Consider the following 21,284-nt stretch of genomic DNA (forward strand, 5'->3'; position numbering starts at 1 on the left):
CACGGCAGCCATTACCTCTCACCTGGCCTACTGCAAAAGCTTCCAGCCCAGTCTTTCTTTTTGTCCTCATCGCGATCAGTTCACACCACGCCAGAGGAACCTTTGAAGAATATAAACTAGATCATGTCATTGCCCTGAATAAAACCTTTCACTGGTTTCCTGTTCCGATCCCCTCTTCCTGGCCTACCAGGCCCTGGGCCCATCTGGCCCTGACTCTCTCTCCAGGCTCCTGCGACGCCTTCGCTGATATCACTCTGCTGACCTGACCTCAAACTCTTAATCTCTGCACACAGTTTCCTTCACACTTTGCTTGGCTGACTGACCCCCTTCTTTCAGGTTTTCACTCCAATGTCATTCTTTAGAGAGACGTCCCCTGATCACCCAATTTCAAGTAGCCCTCACCTCCCTTGAGGTGCTGTGACAGTTTGACTTACATACTTGTCTGTTCGTTTCATATGTGATTCCTCCCTCTAGACTGAGCAGCCCTTGACAGCAGTCATCATGTCTGTTTTACTCATTACGGTATAGCCAGGTGCCTAAAACTGAACCTGGCACAGAGCAGGCACTTGGTATTTGATAAACAAATGAATGAATAATAAAAAGAATCTCTGATTTTCCACTATTATAAATAATGCTACCAGGAACATCCTTTTACATAAATGCTGTGCATTGGTACATTTCCTGAAAGTGGTACTGCTGTATTAAACAGTATGTACATTTGAAATTTTTATAAATATTGACAAATTACCTTCCCTGGCTGAACCAATCTTCTCTCTCCTAATAGTCTATAAGAGACTCCATAATCCTGCCAACAAGGAAAAATATCAGATTTTAATTTTTTTAAAAAAATTAAAATTTAATAAATCAGTGTATTAGTCAGGGCCCTCCAGAGAAATGGAACCACAGTGTGTATACATCGAAAGAGATTTATTTAAGGAGTTGGCTCATATGACTGTGGTGGTTTGGTGAGTCTAGAATCTGACGGAGGAGGCCAGTAGGCTGGAGACTCAGGAAGAAGTTGCTGTTCAACTCCAAAGGCTGTCTGCTGGGAGACTAGGAAGAACTGATGATGCAGATGCGGTCTGGTGGAGAATTCCCTCTTGCTCAGGAGAGATCACCTTTTTTTTTTTTTTTTTGCGGTACGCGGACCTCTCACTGTTGTGGCCTCTCCCGTTGGGGAGCACAGGCTCCAGACGCGCAGGCTCAGCGGCCATGGCTCACGGGCCCAGCCGCTCCACGGCATGTGGGATCTTCCCGGACCAGGGCACGAACCCACGTCCCCTGAATCGGCAGGCGGACTGTCAACCACTGCGCCACCAGGGAAGCCCAGAGGTCAGCTTTTTATTCTATTCAAGCCTTTGACTGATCAGAAGAGACCCACCCACGTTAATGGAAGGGAATCTGCTTTACTCAAAGTCTGTCAATTTAAACATAAATCTCACCCCAAAAACATCCTCACAGAAGCATCTAGAACAACGTTTGATCAAACATATGGGCACTGTGGCCCAGCAAAGTGGAAAACATAAAATCAAACATCACACTCAGTACTATTTTAATTTCTTGGATGAAAATTGTAGAAAATATTTGCATATTGTATATAGTAATTTATGTTTCTTTCTTTCTTTTTTTAAAATAAAGTTATTTATTTTATTTATTTATGTTTGGCTGTGTTGGGTCTTTGTTGCTGAGCGCGGGCTTTCTCTAGTTGCGGCGAGCGGGGGCTACTCTTCATTGCAGTGTGTATGCTTCTCATTGCGGTGGCTTCTCTTGCTGTGGAACGTGGGCTCTGGACATGTGGGCTTCAGTAGCTGTGGCACACAGGCTCAGTAGTTGTGGTGCACAGGCTCAGTAGTTGTGGCACACGGGCTTAGTTACTCTGAGGTATGTGGGATCTCCCTGGACCAGGGCTCGAACCCGTGTCCCATGCGTTGGCAGGCGGATTCTTAACCACTGTGCCACCAGGGAAATCCAGTAATTTATGTTTCTATATTTGGTTTTTTCTTATTTGATTTGCAGAAGTTCTTTGAATGTTAGTATATAAACCCTTTATCAGTTATATATGTAGAAAGACAGTGGTCTTATTTTGTGAATAATTTTTCCATAGCTTTATATATTTTTAAAATATTTTTAATGTGCTCATTTGTCATTTCTTTGATGACTTCTATGTTTATATCACACTAGGAAAAAGCCTTCTCATTTCCAAAGCTTAAGAAATTGTATAATGTCTATACAACTTCTATATTTTTGAAAAATATATTCAATCTTTAAAACACTTGAATTTACTTTTGTTGTCTATTTGTAACTTTTGCAAATAGACAGTCAACTACCCCAGTATTATTTACTGAATACTCCATCATTTCCCATATTTATATGAAGTGGACTTGCATCACCTAAGTTGAAAGAATCCTCAAAATGTAAACTGAAACAACAAGATACCATCCTTCTTACCCATCCTATGAGCAAAAATGTTAAAGATTCAAAATATCTAGTGTTGGACTTCCCTGGCGGTCCAGTGGTTAAGATTCTGTGATTCTGCAGGGGGCACGGGTTCGATCCCTGGTCAGGGAACTAAGATCTCACATGCCGCACAGTTCTGCCAAAAAAAAAAAAAAAATCCAGTATTGGAGAAGGTGCATAGAAGTGGGTACTCTCATACACAGTTGGTGGGAATGTACATTACTGAACATTTTCATGAAGGTAATATGAAAATATCTATCCAAAAATTTAAAGAAGTACCTCTCTTTGACCCAGGAATTCTATCAATTACATTTCTAAAAATTCTATCTAACCAAACTACTCACACGGGTCTAGATAGATCGATAGACCGATAGATAGATAGGTATTCACCAAAGCACTGTCTGTTATAACAAAGGAACTGAAAAGTGAAAATGGACCCTGAATGACTGCTTACATTATAGGATGGTCCTAAAATAAAATACTATGTAACTATCAGAAAGAATACAGTAGATCTATGTGTACTGACATGGAAAGATTACTAAGGCATTTTACATGGTGAAACATGAAGTTCCAGAACATTACATATAGCATGGTTCCATTTATGCACTTTTTAGAACTATATATTTATATATGTACACATATGGGTATAAATAAAAGAGAGGTTACTAGGAAGGGAAAAGTGTCAGGGGGAAGTGAAGCTGCCTTTCACATTTTACTTCTGTATTGTTGGATTCTTTTACAATAAGAATGTATTCATGTATTATTATGCAATTTTTAAAAATTTTTTAAATTTTTTTCCTTTTTGCGGTACGCGGGCCTGTCACTGCTGTGGCCTCTCCCGCTGCGGAGCACAGGCTCCAGACACGCAGGCTCAGCAGCCATGGCTCACGGGCCCAGCCGCTCCGTGGCATGTGGGGTCTTCCCGGACCGGGGCACGAACCCGCGTCCCCTGCATCGGCAGGCGGACTCTCAACCACTGTGCCACCAGGGAAGCCCTATGCAATTTTTTTAAATAAAGAAATTGTACTGGAAAAACATTCATCACATTGATTCTGACCAAGCTAGAACAGGGAATAGGGCGCAGAGATTCAAGTTGCCTGAAAACTCCCAAGGGCCACTGTGAGGTCAGCTGGGATTATGGGGATGGATCACGTCACCCACTCAGGCCTCCAAGTGTCCACCCCTGGAGTGAGGAGGGGTGAAGTGGCTACACTGCTCTCAAACGTCAAGCAGGGAAGGCGGAAGTGTTTTCTCTAAGAAAAATGGGTGTGGTGTCACTGGGAGAATGTGAGCAGGGCAGGCCATTAAAAATCCGACCACCAGGGCAGATGCACAGATGTGTGTTGGGAGGGTCATTACCTCCTGTGCAGGGAGGGGCCCGCACATGCCCTTGGGCACCACCATTTCTCCCACTGATATAATATAGAAAATGCATCCCCAGGGTAAGTAACAGGATTATCGCACCCAGACAGAGCCCTGTCTGTCTTGTCTCCTGGGAACAGTCACACGGAATCATCAGCAATGAGTTCAAAAGGAAATCAGGTTTCTGGCATGCTCTATTGGTCCCTTCCCAGACTGGTCTCCGGGTGCCCCCAAAGAGCAGGCACAGGATTTCCCCCAAATTAAAGGGCTCCTGTGAACCCTTGAGATGCATGGCAACAGCCTCTGAGGTACACAAGGCTGTCCCTGTAAGTGCCGAGAGTCTGGCTCACTGTTCAGTGAGCATTCTTCAGTTAGCGAGAAGAGGTGAAGTTATAACTGGTGCACTAGGGATCGCTCAAAACTGTTCTCCCTGAAGGCAGGTGTTACATACACATGGGAGCGTCATTCCTCCTGCATAGTGTGGCCGAAAAAGATGGAGAGCATTGCGCTAGCCTGTGAGGCTTTCTGGCAAAGACAGCAGAGCAGGTGGAGTGCTTCACAGTTTGATAAAGCTTTCCCCCAGGGATGATCCCTTTAACTTGTAAAATAATCTTGAGGGGTTGGCATCATTCTGCTTTCTTTACAGACGACAGAATGGAGGATCACACCTATGAGTTGAATACGGGGCATAAAAAGGAGGACCTATGCTGTTTCAGTTTCAGCCAAAGTCAATCAACACATACCAAGTATCGCCACAGCCCGATGGTGTTAGACCTTCCATGCAGACTCTGGAAACCGGTTTCGTGAGCGGTAGCTCGAGACTCACCCCTGGCCAAATACCAGGAGCTGGGAGGTGGAAGAGGCAGAGAGTGAGGACTGTTTGGGAGAGCTGTGAGTGCGCCACGTTCTGACCCCAGTGGGAAGAACAGGGCGAGCTTCCTACTCGCCGATGAAATAACAATAGAGGGACTTCAAGACAGCCACTGGCAGAGCTGGATATGCCCCTGAAGTTTAGGGGGTACAGGGGCTAGTGCCAGATGCTTGCTGGGAGAAATCAAAACCTAAGAGGCTCGCTGGGTCTGGCAGAGCAAAACGGGAGAGCAGGCTACACTGGAGTGAGCTGCTGCTCTACCAACAATGGGACCTTTAAATGTGTGTGGCTCCCTTGGGCCAAATGAAGGCCCTTTGCTGAGAAACCAGCCTAAAGTCATTTTATAAATGATTCTATCCAAGGATCAGCCTAGAGGAACAATGCAGTCCTACAGAGGGGATACCCAGGGGTTGAGAATGGGTCAAATGTGACCAAGGCGGGGAGGCACCCCCCATCCAAGGTGCCGACCAGGGACGTCCAAGAACCTGCGAAAGGTCCCCATGGGAGAATGCGTTGGCACTAGATGTCTGTCCCAGGCAGAGGGCATTGCTCCAGGTCCTAACTGTACCAGGCCAGCCAAACATTTGCCGCCCCTAGCACCTCCTCTCTGCCCACAGGGCGGGACCCTAAGTGGGTCTGAAGCAGAGCTAAGAAGTAGGAGAGAAGAGGAGAGAAGGTGGAGTGAAGGAAGAGAAACAGGACCGTGTCCGGCCCACCTCTGCAGGCTGTGAGCCCGAGGCACTGCAGAGCTGGGAGGAGAAGCGCTACTTAGAGTAGGATTGGGAGGGCTTCCCTGGTGGCGCAGTGGTTAAGAATCTGCCTGGCAATGCAGGGGACACGGGTTCGAGGCCTGGTCCGGGAAGAGCCCACATGCCGCGGAGCAACTAAGCCTGCGAGCCACAACTACTGAAGCCCGCATGCCTAGAGCCCGTGCCCTGCAACAAGAGAAGCCACCGCAATGAGAAATCCGCGCACCACAGCGAAGAGTAGCCCCCGCTCGCCACAACTAGAGGACGCCCGCACGCAGCAACGAAGACCCAATGCAGCCATTAAATAAATAAATAAATAACATATAACATAAATCTGTTAAAAAAATAGAATTGGGAATTTTGATGTTACACTGGCCTGGAGCTATGAGATTATTTAACTGGATTGGACTTGTCATTGTCTAAGAGCGTCTGAAGAAGCCATGGCACCCAAGGAGCCATGCTAGCCATAGGAGGAAGGGGTGCAGGGGAAGAATAAAGTTAAGGTTTACTTGAGCTTGTCAAGCCCAGCTCATTGAATAACATGGTTATATTCATTTTAGACGGCCCCAGGGTGCAGTAATTTGCGTCTTTGGTATGTAGCATCTGCACAACGTCTAGGGCAGCTCTCGTCTGAGGCCGGCACGACCAGATCGCCCTTGTAGGGAGGAGCTGCTACCCGGGAGCAGATCTTTTTTTTTTTTTTTTTTTTTTTTTTTGCGGTACGCGGGCCTCTCACTGCTGTGGCCTCTCCCGTTGTGGAGCACAGGCTCCGGACGCGCAGGCTCAGCGGCCACGGCTCACGGGCCCAGCCGCTCCGCGGCATGTGGGATCCTCCCGGACCGCGGCACGAACCCGTGTCCCCTGCATCGGCAGGCGGACTCTCAACCACTGCGCCACCAGGGAAGCCCCGGGAGCAGATCTTGTACCCGGAGCACAGCAGCTCTGGACCATCTGCCCGCACCAGGGCCCGCGGAAGTGCGCCAGCCTGGAGGGCACCTGGCCCAGGCCTCATACTTACTCTTCTGATGTGAACACTTAATAAGGATAAATACACAGTTGCAGGAATATCTCGACAGGACCCATCTTTAAACCTGTGGCCCACTTCTGGCTCTATACTGTAAAGAATTCCGTCAAAAACCCAAAATCCTAAACCTATTTTGTGAATGGTACAATCATATTTCTTATTTCTTGTTAGGAATGCTGCCCCACTATTAAATCCCATTTGGGCATTTTGCCACTTTTTTTTCATGTACCGGGAACCTCTAAATATGGAAGTGGTCTGGACCATCCTGACCTCTGAGAGGCTCTGCTGTAAGCCTCTGGTCGTCCTTTGGTTGCCTAGCAACTGAAACCCTTCCCGTGTTTAGGAAACTCCCACATACAAACCTTGAATCTTGGTGAGAAGATTCTCACCAAGCTCCCACTGGAGAAGCTGATAGTTTTGGGCCCTTATTTTCTGGGCAGCCCTGCTATGTTTAGCCCAAATTCTGAATCTGAGGCTACAAAGTGGTACAGAAAAGGAGGGCAGTAGTGGTGTGAACAGAATGTGGCTCTGGGGCCCAAGGTTTTCAGTGTGTGTGTGTGTGTGTGTGTGTGTGTGTGTGTGTGTGTGTGTGTGTGTGTGTGTGTGTGTGTGTGTGTGTGTGTGTGTGTTTGGGGGAAGGGCTTCTGTATCCTTAATGGACTGGGTCAGAGGCATGAATTTTAAAGTGGTCCTAGCTGCACAACTTCATTTATTCTCCAAGCCTGGTTCTCCAGCCTTGCTGACAAGTCTCTAAGTTATCCAACATCTTATCAGATAATCCCTAAATTAGGTAGAGTTGGCCTCTGTTGCTTCAGTTAAGAGCCATCACTGAGACACCGTCCAGCACAATGATTATGAGCTAAGAAAGCCTGCATTCTATCGAGAGATCCTCAACCCATTAGTAATCAGAAAAATGGGACTGCGTTAAAACAGCAAAGAGACACTGCTTGAAATCCATTCACCTGGCAAAAATGCAGAAACTGGATAAAGCAAAGTCTGGCTGGGGATGTGGTTCAGAGATCCAACGGCTGTGAGGCTGGTAGCTCTGCCCTTTTTTTTTTATGCCTACTTTGGGCCTCTCCACTCTCCCACCTGGGGCAGCTCAACAGAAGAAAAGGCATTGGCCGAGTGGTGTGGGCCGCACTGCTGGCCACTTACATGGACTGGCTCACCTTCATTAATCATAAGGGTTCACTGTGACAAGCAGCATAGCTCATAATAAATGCCCAATAAATATTAGCTATGAATATTTTTTCTTGCTTTTGATTTATTTTTTGAGTAAGATTACACACACACACACTCAGAAAAAAACATATTTTTTTACAGTACAAAGCCTACATGGAGATAGGTAAGTCCCCCTTCTACCCCGATACCCAGTTCCCCTTCCCAGAGACACACCACTGTGAGCAGTTCCATGGCTATCCCTTCCCCCAATCTACTCCTCATCCGGCGTCCAGAGAGATCCTTAGGAAATCTGAAACAGGTTACATCACACCTCTGCCCATCATACCCTGGATGTCACTCTACATCCTGACTCCGGCCGCAAGGTCCCACACACTCTGGGCCCTGCCCACTGCCCTGACTCTATGCCCATGACTCTCCCTCTCTCAGGCCCCTTGCCGTCGCTCTGGCCTCCCCGACCTCCTCTGACACACTGTGGCTCATCTCGGAGCTTGCCTGGAACGACCCCCGACGTTCTTACACCTCATACTCTTCTTTCTTGCGAGGCTCTGCTCAACTATCACTTCCTCTGAGAGCCCTTCTCGGACTGCCCTCACTCTCTGCCCCCTTACTCTGCTTTTCCAGTCTCTGTCTTCCGTCTTAGAGCCAGCCAGGCCCCCAGCTTGAGGTTACGTTATCTGTTAATCAATCTGTTGCCTGTCTTGCCTCGATAATACGTCAGCTCCGGGAAATAAGGTTTGTTCACAGCTGATTCCCTAGCATCAACGAGTGCTGTTACCTGGGGGGTCTCAGGAAGGACTCACTGAGTGAGTGTGTGGGTGTATGTCCCTTCTCTCTTACAGCTCACTATTCTCACACCTTGCTTTTTCTCATCTAACCATACACCGGGGAGTCAGATCTACATTGGCATAAGTAGACCTGCCTCATTATTTGTAACACATGCTGGGTATTTCAACTGATTGGGTGCCCCATAGTTGGTTTTTTTTTTGTGGTACGTGGGCCTCTCACTGCCGCGGCCTCTCCCGTTGCGGAGCACAGGCTCCGGACGCGCAGGCTCAGCGGCCATGGCTCATGGGCCCAGCCGCTCCATGGCATGTGAGATCTTCCTGGACCGGGGCACGAACCCGTGTCCCCTGCATCGGCAGGCAGACTCTCAACCACTGCGCCACCAGGGAAGCCCGCCCCATAGTTTTCATTTAACCAGACTCTTTGCTGATGGACATAGGTTGTTCCTAGTCTTTTATTATCACAGAACAAACAAAAAACACTGTGACGAATATACTTCTTTGGACACATGAAAAAGTATATCCATATAATAAACTCATGAATGTCAACTATTGGATCAGATGGTATTGGATTTTTCATTTTGAGAGATGTCATTAAGTTGCACCCCCCAGAGAAGTGTCCCAAGTAACAGGGGGAGAGAGAGGTGTAGGAGATGAGGTCAGAGAGTGATGGGTGCAGGAAGCCAACACAGTTGAACTTGGAGGCTACTGTAAGGACTAGGGCTTTGATGAGTAAGATGGGGAGACTGTGGGATTTTGAGTAGAGGAGGGACAGACCTACTCATGTTTTAAAATGATCATTCTGGCTACAGTGTGGAAAGCATACTGAAGGGGACAACAGAAGCAAAGGGACCAAACAGGAGATAATGAAGGAACACAGGTGAGAGATGGTGATGACAGCCGGACTGGGGTGGCACAGTAAATGCAGTGAGAAGTGGTTGGATTTGGGATACATTTTGAAGATAGAGTGGAAAGGACTTGCTGACAGAGTAGTCAAAGCCTGAGAGATATATCTGAAGAGTCAAAGGTATCTCTCAGGATTGGGGCCTGAGCAACCGGAATGATGGGTGGCAAGGTCTAGGCAACCTGGGGTCCCACTCCTGAGGTGCTGGAAGTGAGGGCCTGGGCAGGCACCAGCTGGGCAGGTGGAGGCGTCTGGGGAAACTCAGTTTCCTTACAGATGAGGTTTCCTGATCTTAGACTGTTCCTGTGGTTTCAAAGGAGGTCCATTGAACTGCAGTGAGCTAAGCTGTCCTGGGGCCCAGCTTGAACAAAAGCAGTGACTAACTCCAGCCCAGTTCCCCGGTTGGGCCCACGTTCCTCATTTCTCTTTGCTTCCCCTGTTTGCACGTGCTGGGCTGCACACTTCTGTTCCCTATCATCTTAAAACGTTTCCCAGTCACTCCATTTTTAGCAGCCCCTTATCTGACTGTCACCCCACCTGTTGTCGCAGGTTGCTGAGGAGGGCAGTGGTGGCTCTGTGTTGTCAAGGTGTCAGGAGGGCTCTGAACCAGAAGGGAGCTGTCAGATTCTGACTGGCTGCAGAAGCTTATCGGGACATATCAAAGCCCTGGAGAGGAAGGTAAGATCAACAGATGAGACACCGTCATCCAAGGTCAAACAGCTCCAGATGACGCAACACTCTCAGGCTCACCCCCGCGTCTTCTTACACAGCCCAGAGAACAAGCAGCCCCACCTGTCTTCCAGGCTCAGCCACACTGGCCCCTGACACAGCGAGCTTGTTCCCATCGCAGGGCTTTGGTACTTGCTGTCCCCTCTAGCTGGAATGCTCTCCACACGGCTGGTTCCTTCTCACTGGTTCAAATATCCCTCCTCAGCCCAAGCCTGTCCTGACAGCCTTACCTAAAGAAAACCCTAGGCCAGACTCTCTCTCTAGGTTTCCTTGTTTGTTTCCTTCCTTTACTTGAAATCCCCTGGTTTGTGTGTTTACCTGTTTAACTCTGTGTCTTGTTCACTCATGTCCCCAGCACCCATGCACAGGGTTAGGGCTCAGGACCTTTGATGACTGGGAAGCGGAACTCTGGGGAAAGGTATGGCATCGTGGAGAGGAAGCTCGCATGCATACATTTGTGTGAATCACTCTGAGGTATACTTGGTTGAGCTGGACTTGAGATGCTGCACTGCCCGCTCCCACGAGGCAGCTGTGTGCGGTCACTGAAGCTTTGTGATTCTGTAAAACAACTTAGTCTGAATTCCCCTGAGACTCCAGCACCAGTGATGTCCCAATACTGGTGACTTGGGCCACAGAATGGAGATAAAAGAGAGAAGGCAAAAAGCACAGGTTCTGACCTATTCTTTGCTTGTATCATCAGCTAGTAAGCTCTTACAGGCGCATCCAACTTCCATCCTTTCACTCCACAAGTATTTGAGTGCCTATTATATGCAAGGGACTATGCTAGGTTTTTTCCTAAGGACAGACTTCAAAATAGTCATTTCCAGAAGAGCCAATCGTACCTAGACTCAATACTAACATCCCATGAGAAGGAGTGGGGTCACCCCAGGAGGCACCGCCCTTTTCTAAGCTGAAAGGGGGTTTCCCGAGAGATTCCTGACCTGGGAATCAGCTATGCATGGCTGGGGATGCAGATGGAGAAAAGAGGCCCCTCCCTTAGCATTTTAAGATAATGAGAGCAGCCCTATCTGGCAATCTTGACCTTTCCAGTAAGTTTCTGTTGCCAATCGAATGCAGATAGTAAAACGGCACAAATCACTTTGGTAGAGAACTAAAGATAATTATGTTGCCTTCGTCTCCTGTGTATCATACTGAAATGTACACACATGTCACGCATGGCCTAATAATAAGTGTACTGGTCAGATGAATGACCACAGTGAACACATTCATTTAAATAAATTGTAAAGAAAAGAAACATTTATCATCTTACTTTGTGCTTTCTATTTTCCTCACCTTTTAATATTTCTTTTTTTTACTTCCCTTGCCATCCTTTGGGATTAAGTTGTTTTATTTCTTTTCATTTCTCATATCATTCTCATGTTGATTTCTCACATCACTGACTTGGATATTTTATGTCCTGTTTTATTACTTTACTGGTTATTTTAGATATTTTAATATATTAGGGGCTTCCCTGGTGGCGCAGTGGTTGAGAGTCCGCCTGCTGATGCAGGGGACACGGGTTCGTGCCCCAGTCTGGGAAGATCCCACGTGCCGCGGAGCGGCTGGGCCCATGAGCCATGGCTGCTGGGCCTGCGCGTCCGGAGCCTGTGCTCCGCAACAGGAGAGGCCACAACAGTGAGAGGCCCGCGTACCGCAATAAATAAATAAATAAATATATATATATTAGAAGTGCCTTAGTTGCTTCCTCCCTTTCTTTCTTCTCCCCTTTAAATAGCACAAATTGAGGAAAAACCAATCCAGATGGCATCTAACTATGTGAATCTAGTAGAGCAGCTCTCAAAATGTGGTCTGGAGACCCCCTGGGGGGCCTAGAGATTGTTTCAGTGATCTGTGGGATCAAAACTATTTTCATAATGATATTAAGATACTAATTCCTTTTTTTTTTATCTCATTCTCTCACAAATGAATGTACAACGGAGTTTTTCAGAGACTACCTGACGTGATATCACAATGGACTGAATGAAGAACAGATATGAGAAAACAGCTGCCTTCTATTAAGCTAGACATTAAAGAGATCTGCAAAAATGTAAAACAATGCCACTCTTCTCAGTAGTTTTTTTTTTTGAAAACAAAGTTATTTTCATGGAGATATGCTATTTATATTAACATATAATGGTCTTACGATTATTATTTTTAAATAAATTAATACATATTTAAAAAATAAAAGTCTTAATTTCTAATATGGTAAATGTCAATAGCTTTCGTAAATGTCAACATCTAAAATCTATAAAAATGTAAAAAGTCTCTTTGGGGTCCTCAGTAATTTCTAAGAGTATGAAAGGGTCCTGAGATCAACAAGTTTGAGAACTGTTGGTCCAGTAAGATGACCAACATGCTCGTTCTGATGAATGCAATTGCACAGACATAAAACATCATGCTACTTGGTGTTTAAGCATCTAATGATTCAAAATTTCATAGTTAAAGTTTAATGCCACTTAAACTTTCATAGACGTGAGTTTAAAGTCTGCCTGGTGAAATGCAAAGCTTTTTGATGTATTAAGTGAGATGTAAAAACCAGAACAATTCTATCACAAGATAGAAAGTAACAAAACTGGTTTAGATAAATAATTTATAATTGCTCTGCACAGGCCAACATGTTCATCACTTTATGCTAGTCAAGAATCTTGTTCTAAAGATTTTTTGCACTGGAGTTTTTCTTTTTGTTTTATGGGACAGGATTACTTCACCTTCATTTAGGTGGTGATATGCTGTTCTAAAATATAGATAGAATTTCTGATCTTAGAAGTTATATTACCTGGAGGAAGGGGAAGGCTCAATACTAATTATACTTGCCAGTGTCATCCTGAAAAAAACTGTACATTTGATTTTTTGTCAGCAAAGGTTAAAGAAAGGGGTTAAAGGATTAAAGAAAGGGGACTTCCCTGGTGGTCCAGTGGTTAAGACTTCACCTTCCAACGCAGGGGGTGCAGGTTCAATCCCTGGTCGTGGAGCTAAGATTCCACATGCCTCGTGGCCAAAAAAACAACAAAACAAACCCCCCATAAAACAGAAGCAATACTGTAACAAATTCAATAAAGACTTTAAAAATGGTCCATATCAAAAAAAAATCTTAAAAAAAGTATCCTTAAAAAAAAACGATTAAGAAAAGCTCATCAGGGTAAAATTTATGAGCATACTTAGTGTGCTTTACGCGTGGGAGGTTTGCAAAGCCACAGTGAAAGCCCCTATTTTGCAGTTAGAGTACTTGATAACATCTAGTTCATATAATCTAGCTCAATGCAACTACTGTTGCACCTGCTGATAAAATAAATAATTCCTGGGGCATTGTGCAGTGTATTATCGTTTGGCAAATATAAAATTATGTTAAACATGTACTTTCAAGCCACCCACTCCATCCTGCTTGCATAATGTCCCTCTGAGATCTTCACCAGCTCACCTGGCAGAGGCTATATGCCCCCATCCCCACTTAGCTGGAGAACCGATGGCTTACGGGAAGTCTACAAAGAGCCCAACTCTAGCATTTACAATATCACCCCCATGAGGAAGCCCTGCCACAGGGGCAGGGTGCAGAGTGATAAGAGGAAGGCGGGGAAGAGTGAAATGATTTGTGGACTTGAAGATTTTCTACCAGCATTGACAACGCCGCCTCGAACATCCTTGCACGTGTCTTTTCGTACACTTGTGGGAAAATTCCTCAAAGGAGGGAAATACTGTGAGCCCTGGCATCCGCATCTTCAGTTTCAGCAGAAACTGCCAACTACTCTCCAAAGTGAGAGCATAAATCCAGCTCTTTCTGCAAAGCAAAAAAAGAGACTCATAGTACAGAAACCCCACTACCACTACCGCCTTCCTTCCCACGAGCTCTTCTTCCAACTCTGGGCTTGTAGTCAACATAAGGTCATGACTGGGAGGGAACAGACCAGGCATGCACTACCTGCCAACAGGAAAAGGAGCTCAGATGAGGCCTGAGACCCTCAAAGTAACCCAGTGGATTGGCATATGCGCCAGACAAACACATGGCATGTACGTGTATATGGACTATGTGTGTATGTCCATATACATATGTACACATGGGCAAAGTGGGGCAGAGAACCTTTCCAGGCCCCTGGGGTAAAGGAGAGTGGTCCCTCTCCCCATTCCTCATCTTTCTTAACCAAATCCAGATTGTTAGGAACATTCAAGGAGAGCATAAAGGTAGAATGATACAATTAAATGTAGCAGAGAGGGGTTTCTCCCCCCATTCTGTTGTTTATATGGGAAGTGTACCTGTGCTGGGGAGAAATGGTGACTGGAAGAAAGTCTGGGTCCTGGAGGAGAGCTCAGATTGACAATGGAGTAAAAGGAAAATAAGATGCTGGGATTCTGAGGGAGGATCTAGGGGGGTGGCAGTGTCAAGCGTCCTGGTTCGTGGGGATGAGAACGTAGCCTCTGTTGTTTCTGGGCCATATAACATGGGCCCAGACAAGACACAGTTCCTGTGGAACCGTGAAGCATAATCTATCCTGTATTTATGTGTTTTTGTCAAATGGCTTCCAAGGAAACTGGAGTCATCTTGGATCGATGTGGTTTAAGCAGAGCTGAGGTGGGGAAAAGGCAGAGGTGATGCAGAGTCAGGGGACGGGACACTGGGAGACAGAATCAGAGGCCCTGCCTGCACACAGTGATGGGCTGTGTCAGGACCCCAGCCCTCTGGGGACAGTTGAACACGTGGCCCCACTTTCTTCTTAGGTACTCATGTGTCTAGGGATTCTAGAGTGGTTTTGTGAGACAGGGCTGAGGAATAGCCAATTCAATTGGATTCTGACTAGGGAAGACAGACCAAACAAGGAGTGAGGGCAGGGGCAGGGACAGGAGTACGTGAGCAAACTCATATGCAAGTTCGTTTGGTTAGCCCAGGAAAAGATGTAACACAGGATATCTGAATTATGAAAGCGGAACCACATGTGAAAGAATAATCATGGCTTGAGATCTAGAGAAGATAAATTAGATTTGTGGAAACAGAGTTTGGGGGGAAACGGGGCTGAGTGACCTGAGAAAGAGCTCAACTCTTGAACTTCCCCTTCCTGACACATTGCAAGTTCAAGCGTAAATGTTCTTGGCTCCTGGGAGACCCTGAGATGGCAGAAAGTACCTGTGTCTCTGCACCTTGTTCCACAAGTTGGTAAATGTCCATTCAGGGCTGAACTCTGAGAGCCATCTGCTCGGGAATGGGATAAGGCTAGTCATCCAAAACACAGAGAAAGCGCCTTAACATCTGACCCAGAAAAGGAAAAGGATGAGAGGCCCAAGTGACCCAGGGTCACCCAGTTGGGGCACAAGGTGAGGAGTTCACTGCCAGTGGACGGGTGAAGCCAGACTAGGAAAGGTCAAGAAAACTGAGTGAGGACTTGAGATAAACTGGTGGAGGGATTACATAAATTGAGGTGGGGAGGCACCTAGCAGAACTGGTCTTCCTCGTCAGAGTACGGAAACGCCCTGGTATTCAGCTGGCCTATATCTAACAGTCCTTACCTCTGTGCTGAGCCTGTTTCCTTTGTGGTGACCAGCTGTGAGTGGATACCTGGAGTCTTGCCTGCCAAGCATCCTTTCCTCCTTCTTCTGGTAACAGCATCCCACTTTTCCTTTAGTCAATCACTCCTTCTCTCCTCTCAGTCCATGTGGCATGGGGTGGGGGGTTGGGGGTAAAAGGCTGGCTCCAAACCAGCTGCAGGGGAGGGCCTGCCACCCAGACTTGGGTTCATGCCCAAGCCAGTCCATCCGGAGTCAACCATTTCTAGATTCTTCTGGAATGATTTGGAAAGAGGCACACTCTTTCCACAGGGTTGTTAGGCTGGTAAAATGTAATCTTGGAACTTTGGGGAGCCACCTTTGCCACTACTTGGAAAGGGCCTGCCTGAGAATGAAGCTGGCATAAGAAAACAGAGCTAAGACATGGAGACACATGACCAACAGCTTTGTTTAAGCACCTGGATCGGGCCGTTCCTGAAGCAGCTTTGCCCCAGACTCTTCAATTCCATAGCCCAAACTTCCCATTTTTCCTTAATCAGCCTGGGCAACTTTCTGTCCCTTAGAACCAAGATATTAATACAAACAGTTGGTAAATAATCTGTCACCAATAATGAAGAATGGATGTTTCTGAAATATATCTTTTATGATATTTCAAAAATAAATGAGAGCAGAGTTGAAGCTATCTTTCTCGTAATTTCACCAACTCATTTGCATTTGGACATGCAAGGGTTAGAGGCAAAACACACGGACAAGGAACGGCTCATAGTCCTGGGCCTGCTGGGGACTGCCTTCGCTGCTCTAATACATCAGATACTTGGTTAACAACAATAACTTAAATCAGAAGAAGTGTGTTCTGCAGGGTTTTTAAAAATAAATTTATTTATTTATGTTTTTTGGCTGCGTTGGGTCTTCGTTGCTGCGTGTGGGCTTTCTCTAATTGCAGCGAGCGGGGGTTACTCTTTGTTGCGGTGCGTGAGTTTCTCGTTGCGGGGGCTTCTCTTGTTGCAGAGCACAGGCTCTAGGCATTCGGGGTTTCAGTAGCTGTGGCACACGGGCTCAGTAGCTGTGGCTTGCAGGCTCTAGAGCTCAGGCTCAGTAGTTGTGGCGCACGGGCTCAGTTGCTCCGTGGGATCTTCCCAGACCAGGGCTCGAATCCTTGTCGCCTGCGTTGGCAGGTGGATTCTTAACCACTGCGCCACCAGGGAAGTTCCTGTTCTGCAGTTTTAAAAGTGTTTCCACACATATAATCACAATTGAGTCATAAGATAATCACTGAAGTTGGTTTCTTATGCCTTTTTCATCAGCGAGGCTCCAAGGTCCAGAGAAGCTAAGTAGCTTCCTCAAAGATATACAGCCAGGCAATGTTCACACCTGAAGCAGAATCTATGTTGATCCTCCAGGTCCAGTGCTCCTTTTACTCCACCAGCTTCCTGAAAAGACAGGAGCCGGTGGGTGGGACTCAGAGACAGCAGTACAGAATTTTGTCCAACATCCACTGGGTGTGCTGCAAGGAACACTAAAGGGCTAAATGTTAGGATCCTGGGAAGGGAAATGAGGCTGCTGGGGCCTCTGCCTGGGTCGCGGAGAACAGGGAATATTATAGAGAACTTCCTGTGGGCTTGGCACTGTTCTAAAGGTTTCACATGCTCTAAACCATGATGCTAGCTCTCCCAAAAGGCTCTCGCTGCAAGGTGTCAGGAAGAAAAAGGCGCACTCCTTTCTCCAGAGATGGAGACACCAGCCCGCATCCTTATTTGTCTTTCATTCCTTCATTCAGCTATATGTACAGAGTATCTGCTCCACGTCAGGCCTTGCTCAAGGTGTGGGGAATACTATGGTCAACGAGACAGAGAAGCTACCAGCTCGCACGAGGTTTACGTTCTGGAAGTGCCCTGGAGTTGGAGGATACTGGTACATCCTTTCAGGTCTAGCATTTGGACTCTCCAGGAATGACACGCACGTTAGACGATTACTATGTGACCAAACGAATAAAAGACTCCAGGGACTTCCCTGGCGGTCCAGTGGTTAAGACTCCGCGTTTCCGTTGCAGGGGTCTCAGGGTCGATCCCTGGCTGGGGAACTAAGATCCTGCATGCTGCGCAGTGCGGCCAAAAATAATAATAATAATAATAGGGCTTCCCTGGTGGTGCAGTGGTTGAGAGTCGGCCTGCCGATGCAGGGGACACGGGTTCGTGCCCCGGTCCGGGAGGATCCCACATGCCGCGGAGCGGCTGGGCCCGTGAGCCATGGCCGCTGAGCCTGCGCATCCGGAGCCTGTGCTCTGCAACGGGAGAGGCCACAACAGTGAGAGGCCCACGTACCGCAAAAAATAAATAAATAAATAAAATAAAAATGCTTGTTTGCTTAACCTGAAAGCATGCCTACGTGCGTGTTTCTAATTATTAGGCACAACAAAGGGCTTTTACCGGAGCATCATAAAACCAAGCCTGCGACCTGAGCAGCACTTCTCAGTCACCAGGAAGTGTCGACAAACAAAATGATTTCAGATCTTGGTAAAAACACGACGAAGAATACACAACGGAGTATTGTAATAAGGAGGAGAGGACGCCTTTAGATGGAGCTGTCAAGACAGGATTTCCTGAGGAAAGACAGAGAAGTAATCAACTATTGACTTTCTGCCAACGGCACGGCAATCTTGGGAAAAGCCTGACCCCGGAGCAGAGGCAGATGAGGAGAGGCAGCTCCAGCTCTGCCGCCTCGCTAGGAGCCTGGAGACTTCCTTTTGGAGGCCGCCACCCTCTCGCTCAATAAAAAGTCAGAGTGAAGTGAAGTTCTTAGGTGGCTGCCCGTGCTCTGGGAAAGGGCCTTGGATGGCATGGAGTAGAAGGACTCAGGAGAGGGCCACGCTGTTGGGGACAAGGCAAGGGGTTCACTTCCAAGAGATGGACGGAACCAGGGAGGGGGGAAGAGAGGAGGGTTAGCGAGATGCTAATGGGAATACTGCACAGTGCTGAACGGGGCTAGCGTGAGGCAGAGGAGACTGACAAGGTCATGGCCACGAGGCAGAGAGACATCGTTTCTGCTCCTTGGAACTTCTGACTCAAGCTGTCCACATTCTCTCTGCTGAGCAAGAGAGGAACGGGAGAAGTTGCAGTTGGAATGCTCTGGGAGTTTGTCCAGCACGTGAGCATGACCTGTCCCACGTGTGGCCACCAGAAAAAAGTTGAGGATCACTCCAGGAAGGAGTTTACTTGTCTGGTTACAATTTACAATAGAGGACTATTTTCAGTCTCGTGAAGTGTTTTTGCAAATGTTCCCTCACTTACTCCCCCAAACAATCCTGCTCTATTCACACAGGGCTACAACCCACAAGGAAGCCCAGAGAGGTTAAGCGACTCCCCAGGACCTCACAGCTGATCCAGACAGAGCCCACATGGGAATCCAGCCTGTCTCCCCGACTGCCTGGCTGACATGCCTGAGCTCTACCTTTGGAAGGTTCAGAAGGGAACCAGGCTAAAAGTCATTCAGAGTGGCCAGCTGGCTCCCTTTCGACCTCCCCTTCTGCCTCTGGTCCCTGTGTTCACAACTGAGACTTACAGTTTCACATGAGCACCAGGTGTCCAGAACAGGACTGTGAACTTGAACAACATCACAAAGCCACTGGACCTACTCTTCCTCTGGGACAGTGGCTCTCAAACCTTAGCGTGCACCAAAATCTCCTGAAGGGCTGGTTAAAAGACAAATCGCAATGCTCTACCCCCAGAGTTTTTGATTCAGCAGGTGTAGGGTGAGGGGTCAAGAATGTCCGTTTCCAGCAAGTTCCCAGGTGACGCTGATGCTGCCGGCCCAGAGGCCCCACTTTGAGAACTGCTGTATCTATGATACAATAGGTGTCTTCCCCTCTTGGAGGGGAGAGTGGTTATGGGACTCTGGAATCCTCATGAGAATAATTCTTCAGGTGGAGGAGTAGGAAGGATGAGAGGGCTAGAAGAATTCAATAGAGACCTAAGGAGGCTGGTCTTCCATAAGCGACACCATAGAAAAATCCAATAAAGAAAAGAAGTAGCAGGAAAAGATCGAGAAGTCAGCGGGAAGCAGTGAGATGTGAAGGAGAGGATAGTACGCTGTGGTCCAGCCTCGCGTTTCCCTTCAGTTATCAAACAGCAGTATCACAACTTCTGTGTCCCCACACCACCTGCAATATGATTTACTTACGGAGTTTTAAGAAATCGACTTATTTTTCTCACATACAATTTAGTCTTATGCTAAACAAAGATAAAATAATAATAGTAACAGCCAGTACTATACGTGCCTGCTATGCCCCAGGCACCCACTTACATACACACATTTATACATAAATGTACACACGTGTATACACACACACACACACACACACGTGTATGCATACCTATACACATTCACTTCAATCCTCACAGCAACCCTATAAGGCAGGTGTGTTATTATTCCCATTCCACAAATGAGGAAACTGAGGGAGGCCTGGAGATGAGTCACCCTGCCCAAGGCTACACAGCTAACAAGTAGCAGAACCAGGACTCCAAGCCACACAGCTGGCTCCAGAGTCCATGCTCTCAACTCCAGAAACTAGGGCTTTAGTGGGTTAACTATAGGTTAGGTAACTTGCCAAAGAACACACGGCCAGAAATGGGATGGGAACCGAGATTTGAATATAACTTGATGACCCTAAAACTTGAGTGTTTCACTCCTGCATACATCTCCCTATGGGTTATGTGTGGTGATGGCAATGAAGGGGGTGCTGAGCTGGGATGGGCTCTGGAGAGGAGCTTGGAGCTTTGCCTCAGTTAGCCCTGGATACAGCTCCCTCCATTGACTTGGGCTTGAGATGCCATCTTGTCTTCTCAGTACCCCTTGACCTTTAGTAAAAATGAAGCAGAAGCTGACTTTCACTGGTCCACATCATAAAACAACTGTTTTGGGGTTTGAAATATAAAATTATATCAAATATGCTTTTTCAAAGTGGTTACTCCATCGCGTACCATACCCTCTCTCCCCAAATACCCCTACCACCCTCCGTTCCTCAGAGACTAAAGGGGATGCATCAGCCAGGCCTGGGAAACAAACGCTGGCCTATGGAAAAGTCTCTTAATACTCTGCAGGCCAGAGCAGGGCGTGCTTTCAGGACAAGTCTCTGTTGACCTCAGGAAAGCACTGGACAGGGTTGGGGTGTGACAGGCAGTGTAGCGTTTCTCATTCTATATCAGCCTAGAGGGTTGTAAAAGGGGGAGGAGGTGAGGCCAGCGACGCCCCGGCTTGGTCCTTCTCTCCCTGCTTATCCAGCCTTAACACCTGGACAGGAGCAGAACAGACCGTCCCCAGGCAACCATGGGTGGAAAGGAGGTAACAGCAGGGGTCTAAGGATCCTGGGAACCACCTGTGGCTTGACTTCTGCTCCAGAATGAGATTCCTCAGTAATATTCATAGTCAGCAAGGGTGGCAAGAAAAGACTCAAGGAGAAAAGCCACTCTCCTCCTTCCCGCTCTTTCCTCGCCCATGAGTCTGTGTCATTCACTTAAAATCAGAATGTCACAAACATCTGTAGAAAATAATAACAGTAAAATGATGCAAGTAAAGTTAGTCAAGAGACACAAAGGACAGTGTCTCCTCTGTTCCTACTAGTCTGGAAAGTGGGCCTGTGCAGCAGGCCAGTGAGGCGGGGAGACAGAGGGAGATGGAGGGGTGAATGACAGACGCCAGGTCCCCGTGGGGGTCCCTACATCGTCAGGCCTCCCCA

The 21,284-nt window shown here is 47.2% G+C and overlaps 1 long non-coding RNA gene across 1 annotated transcript; it reads right to left on the bottom strand.

Moving 5' to 3' along the window:
* Window positions 1-1,762: 1,762 nt before the first annotated feature.
* On the bottom strand, window positions 1,763-11,596 carry LOC141277196 (uncharacterized). Its single transcript, XR_012328179.1, has 2 exons — window positions 9,872-11,596; window positions 1,763-2,593 (listed from the first exon to the last, which is right to left on the bottom strand). It is a non-coding gene; the product is annotated as an uncharacterized lncRNA (long non-coding RNA).
* Window positions 11,597-21,284: the final 9,688 nt, after the last annotated feature.

This window comes from Tursiops truncatus, chromosome 19, assembly GCF_011762595.2.
Source record: "Tursiops truncatus isolate mTurTru1 chromosome 19, mTurTru1.mat.Y, whole genome shotgun sequence".
Classification (NCBI taxonomy): Eukaryota; Metazoa; Chordata; class Mammalia; order Artiodactyla; family Delphinidae; genus Tursiops; species Tursiops truncatus.